Raw genomic sequence first — 5,676 nt, 5'->3', positions numbered from 1 at the left:
GCCTCCCCGAGGAGTTGGTGAGGCGGGCTGGACCCCATCTCCCCTCTTCCATCTGGTGCCTTGCAGGGCTAAGATTCGGGGTCCACGTTTGAGATGAAGGGCCCCCTAGAGTCCCTCCAGGTCTACTGTGGCCTCTGAGCCCACCCTGTTTCCTCTGTCTCCTGGCAGAGATGGCCCCAACGTTGCTATCTCTGTCAGGAGAAGTGACCCCCCCCCTCCCCGTGCTTGGGCCCAAGGGTGCTCTGAGGGCAGAAGCCAGGGTAGTCTGAGGGAGCTGCAAACCCAACAGGGCCCTGGGGAGGAGCAGGTCAGTGGGCAGGCTGGGCATCCCGGTAGCCAGTTGGAGGGCCACAGCACACATGGGGAGCCGACTTCCCCTCCCCAGTCAGGTGGGCTCCCTGGCCTTTTCCCAATGCCTGTTGCTGGTTTGTATTCCCACGGTGCCTGGGGGCAGCTCCATCCTGCGTGGGTCTTTCTGGGAAGACTGGAAGATGGGAGGTCTGAGGTCGTTGGCCATGCCGGGCTTACCCACACTGTCAGGTGCTTCCAAATCAAGCTCCCGCAAACTCCATCTCCCAGGTCACCCCAGATGAGACCAAGGACTCCACAGGGCTCTCCCCAAAGTGCCAAGGGAGAAGTGGCTCATGCCATGTCCCAAGCCCCAGACAGCCATGCCCTCACCAGGCAGGGGGTGGAGAGTGGCACGGACTGGGCAGAGCCCTGGGAACCCAAGGTGGTGGCCACGTGGGCAGGGTCGGAGGTCCTGCCAGTATGCCTCCAACGGCCTTGGCAAAGCAGCCACACATAGCTCTTAGAGCAGAGAGGTGACAGTTCTTACCCATCATGCACTGCCTGGGATCCCTCACATCCAGTGGCCACGTCACCTTCACCATCGTCCTTCCAAGGGACACGATTGCCCCTGTTTTACCAATGGGACTCTGAGAGCCTCAGTAACTCGGCACACCTCACGTGGCTGGAGAAAGAACAGAGATCCGTGCCCACACGCCTGATCTGCAGGACTTCAACAGTGCTCTCAGGAGGACAGCTTCAGGAAATCCCGGGGTGGAGGGGACGAGGCCCAGGGAGGAGGATGAAAGGGGTCACATGCAGATGCAACGAGAGCCATGTGACAGGGCTCCTCGCGTGGACCTTCACAGGGTCTTCACAGGAAGACCGTTTCTTGAATGAGGAGCCAGAAAGGCTTTGCCATGTGGTCTGGCCAGCTTCAACCCTTTTTACCTGTGACAGAAAAGGGGTCCTCCCTCATACCCCCTTCTCCTTACCCACCCGAAAACCCCCACTCCTTGCACTCTTGCACCTGTCCTCCTTATCCTCCCAATGGCACTCATGGATTTTCGCTAAATGACTGTCCCCGCTTCCATATCAACCAGCTTGGCCTCCCTCCAAGAGGGACTTGGCAGGGAGATAATTCGGCGGTGTCTAGCTGTTTGCTCAGAGGGATCCCAGAGGCTCCTCGTGCTCCCACCGGCTGTGATCTTTAGGTAAATCTCACTGGCAGGAAACCCCCTTGGCCCTACAAGGAGTGCCTGGAATTCCCAGAACCTTCTGGGAGCTGTGCAGCCCCCAGGGATGGCTCTTGGTTTCAGTGGGATGTTGAGCTGCTGGCAAAGGCTGAAGATGAATGCCAATCTGAGTGGTTTGCTTCCCTGCCAGGTGGGGGCGCCCTCAGATGCCACTAATTGGAAATCCTTTGGGATTAACCAGGATGGCTTTTACTGTGTGAATGCACCCTGAGATTTGGATCAGGCTGAGGGAGAAAGAAGGAAGGCAAGTTCTGAAGCAGACCTCAAAGAGGGGAGGACAGAAGGCAGCGGGCGCACGGGAACAGGGAGGATGGCACGCACCGTGGGCAGGAGTTGAGGAGGGCAACAGGTGAGCCTGGCTAGCTCTGCAGTCACCTGTAGAGTCAGAGCTGCCGCCGAGGGCCGAGTTGCCGGGCTGCATTTGGAAGGCTGCAAACCTCAGCTCTCCCTGGTGAGGACAGTTGCCCCGTTCATTGCAGCCCAGCTCTTCCCCACCCTGACTCCTGACACTTCTCTCCTGAAAGGTGCTGGAGAGGAAGAAGATTAACAGGAGGAGAGGTGAGAGGCTGGCACTGCCCCAACCCCAACCCCTTTCCTCCCAATCACCTCTGCCGGCAGCAAAGTCAGTCTCTCAGCAGCTCCTTAGATGGGCACGCTGTGTACACGGGGCCCCTGGCTTGTGGTAGCTCCCACCACTGGGCATCTCTCCTGGGGGAGGGTACCCTTTACTAAAGCCACTCAATGCAGCCTCTTCCCCAGCAGCCCTAGCAGAGCCAGGGACAGGAGCTTAGCTTCTCCTGGGGCAGAGGTTGAGCCTCCATTTCTTCAGGGGTGTTTCTCCAGCAAACAGGAATTTTGTGGTCCAATATTCCTTTTGGGATATCCTGATCCAGATGTGGGAGCGGACAATGGAACCCCGAAAGCTCTAGCACAGGGTTTTTCCCCAAGAACCTGGCAGGGGAGGCCCAGCCCAGAGGTCTTTTTCCAGGCCAAAGGGCAGGTGAGGAATGGCCCAGGGGTGACCTCCATGGTAGCTATGGTTTCAGGAATTATTGAGAGCTAAGTGGCATTTCCTCATTCCAGGAAGCCAGCAGAGCTTCAGAGTGCCAGCTGGGAATGCCACCTAGAAGGTTGGCCAGGGACTTCTCAGGGTGATGGGCACCCAGGAAGGCCTGGGGGAGGGTCTTTGGCTGGGAGGCCACTCTGGGACCTGCCTCCACTGTCCAGCCTGACGCCAGAAGTCACTCAACCTCACTCGTCCTGGTGAGGCCGTGATAGGTGAGCAGTGGCCTGAGCCCTGCCCTTGGCTGTGCAGATGTAATTCTCAGGCTTGATTGTGCTGTTTATTTGATCGGCTGTTCTCTTTGTTTGATCGCAGTCACTGAAAACTTGCAGGAAGAAGTCAAACCCCCAGACCAGGTTTGAGTGAGAGCATGCCTCAGCCCAAGTTATGCCACACATATAGACAGTCTTTGAACCATATTTATGCGCAAGCAGGTCCAGCGGGGGCCTGTGGGCCTGGCGTAGCCCCAGCACTCTGTCTCTGTGCTGCCCTCACCACATCTCCCCGGGATCTCACTGCATTCTTTCACCTACACTTTACAGAGTCAAGTACTTCTCACAGTGGTTTGGCCAACCCACATACCCTGACTACCTCAGTCTTCACCACTGAGAATGCATTTCTACTGTTTACTTTGCTCATTCTCAAATGCCTGTGCTGACCAGAGACAAAGAGAGCAGAGAACTTATTCCGGCCATTCCTGGAGTGAGGACTTTCTTCTAGTTTTTTGAAGAATTATTGTATTTAACTTTATCTATCTATCTATCTATATCTATCTATTTATTTATTTTAATTTGACCAGAGAGGGACAGAGAGAGAGAGAGAGAGAAAGTGAGAAAGCAAGCTGGCAAGTCCAGGACTCGAACTATAGTTGGCCATGTGGGAGTCCAGCACCCTTAACCACCCCACCACCTGCTGGCCCCCCCGGAGTGGAGTGGGGACCTTCTGGTAGAGGCCATGGCCAGGAGTAGAAGGTCCTGATTCAGATATACCCAGGTCAAATACAGCTGAGTTGCAGTGTGGTCTGATTTGCACCACCCAGAACATCCAGCCACGTCGCCAAAGGATCTTGGGCTCAGTAACACCCTCCTGCTAAGGGAACAGAGGTGATGGCCCTCCTCTCACAGAGCAGGGTGCCCAGTCAGCGTGGCTGATGAGCAGATGCAAGCCGTGCAGTTCAGGGTACTGAACCCACGGTGCGGTGATGTTCTGGGCACAGAGCACTCCAGAACACATAGGGCACTTTGGTTAGCTTTAGCAGTTCAGTATCCATTTCCTCACCTGCAAGGCCAAGGACAATGCCAGCCAAGCACAGCCCAAGAGGGCAAGAAGTGACAGTCCTATTAGAGGTGTGACTGATACCACACATACACGTTGCTCATTCGATCCTTCCGAGACGGTGAGGTCGGTTCCACTAGGATTCCATTTCAAGGATGAAGAACTGGAGACGTGTGGGGGTTAAATTAATTGACCAAGGACATGGGGCCAGTAAGCGGCTGGCCTGGCTGTCAACCCAAGTCCTCCAACACCCAGCTCTGCTCTATCCTGAACCTGCTCCATCTCTTTCTCCTGCACCTGTTTCCTTTCCCCTGAGCAGCCCAGGTTTAGCTCAGGCTGACACCAGTGGGGGACCAAGGTCACATAAGCCATTTCTGTCCTGCCTGAGGGCACTCGAGACAAACATCCCCGTAAGCCCCAGCGTGGGCACAGTGTTGTCTCTGCCTTCAGCTGCAGGGTACGTGGGGCAGCCCTCGTCGGGTCAGGCTAAGCTGGAACCACACAGCATCCTTAGCATGGGCTCTGCCCAGGTGCCAGGGAACACTACGGGCCCTTCTGACCCTAGACATTCGCCTGTCCAGACCGAGTGTGGAGGCGTGTGCCTTCCGTAAACCCCGGGGCAGACCATAAAGCCGCCTAAGACGTCTGCAAAATCTCTGGCTTTGGAACTGGCAGTGCAGAGTGAAATAGAAAGGAAATGGTCAGGGCAAATTCCCACTTAAGCTGGAGTTTGTTGATTCTGTTTCTTTGAAGTTGGAGCCAATTTTCCTGCAGATTCAAGTAGTCCTAAATCTGCCTTGTTTGGGAGCTGAGACAAACGCCGGAGAGGAGACACTTGGTGGGCTGCAGCCCATGTGGGAAGGGCGTAAGTCCCCAAGTTCGTCAGCTGGGAGATGTTTCCCACTTGTACAGCCAGGATGTCTCTGCCCAGTCTGCGCAAATTGCTCTAAAGGCCACTCTGGGTCTGCTCTCTGCTGCGTAATCCCTCTGCTGCCATGGCTTTTGGCCAGAGAAGTCCCGTGGTCACATGCTGTGCTTGGCTGGGGCGGTGGCAAACCGCCTTGGCCTCCTCCTGCGCATCCTTGCCTAGTCCAGCATTTTCATGGAGGAGATCCGCCTCATTCCCTGCCTTTCCCACGCTCATTTCCACCTCTCCCCTCCTCTGTAACCAGACTGTCAGGTTCTCAGGCATCTCTGCCCCTGCCTGCCCAGCGGCCCTTTCCCAGAGCCTTGCAGCCTTGGAAGGGACATGGCTGTGACTCAGGGTGTCCCACAGCACCCCCACCTCTGTACAGTGGCCCTGTGCTTTCTCCTCTCCTTTCATGGAAGCCATAAATTAGATCTATGGCTCCCAGGGGCCAGGGCCTTTCCCTGACCAACAGGGAAGCACACTCCTTCTTGATTTTCCTGGCAATTTCTTTTATAGACAGAGTGAAAGAAATGGTTGCTATAACCCCAGCCTTCTCGTAAGAGGTCTGCGGGTCGTCTCTAAGCAGCGGGAGCAGGGCCTATCCATTATTCGGCACAGACCGGGCGCTTGGAATTGGCGAAGATCTTAATAAGCATTTTTATAGATTCTTTCCTCATAATGTCCCTGAGGTCTGAAGCCAGGTTTGTGCACTTTCTAAACAATAGAAACAGGGCCCAATTTTGAATCAGAAGACTTGGGTCCAGCCTGGCCAGTTCCCCTAAGGATGCTGTGGGATGCTGGGCAAGTCTTGTGATTTCTCTGGTCTGCAGTTCCTGTGGACTGACCACTAGGAAGGTCCCTCTAGCCTAGGCTGCGGTGTGTAG

General features: G+C 55.6%; 1 protein-coding gene across 1 annotated transcript in view; it reads left to right on the top strand.

The window, feature by feature from the left end:
• Window positions 1-5,676, top strand: part of FAM167A (family with sequence similarity 167 member A) — a 59,144-nt gene that overhangs the window by 776 nt on the left and 52,692 nt on the right. The gene's annotated exons all lie outside the window — the stretch shown is intronic.

The sequence above is a fragment of the Tupaia chinensis genome, unplaced genomic scaffold (assembly GCF_000334495.1).
Source record: "Tupaia chinensis unplaced genomic scaffold, TupChi_1.0 Scaffold138390_1, whole genome shotgun sequence".
In the NCBI taxonomy this organism is placed as follows: domain Eukaryota; kingdom Metazoa; phylum Chordata; class Mammalia; order Scandentia; family Tupaiidae; genus Tupaia; species Tupaia belangeri.
This window is presented reverse-complemented; position numbering and strand designations above follow the sequence as displayed.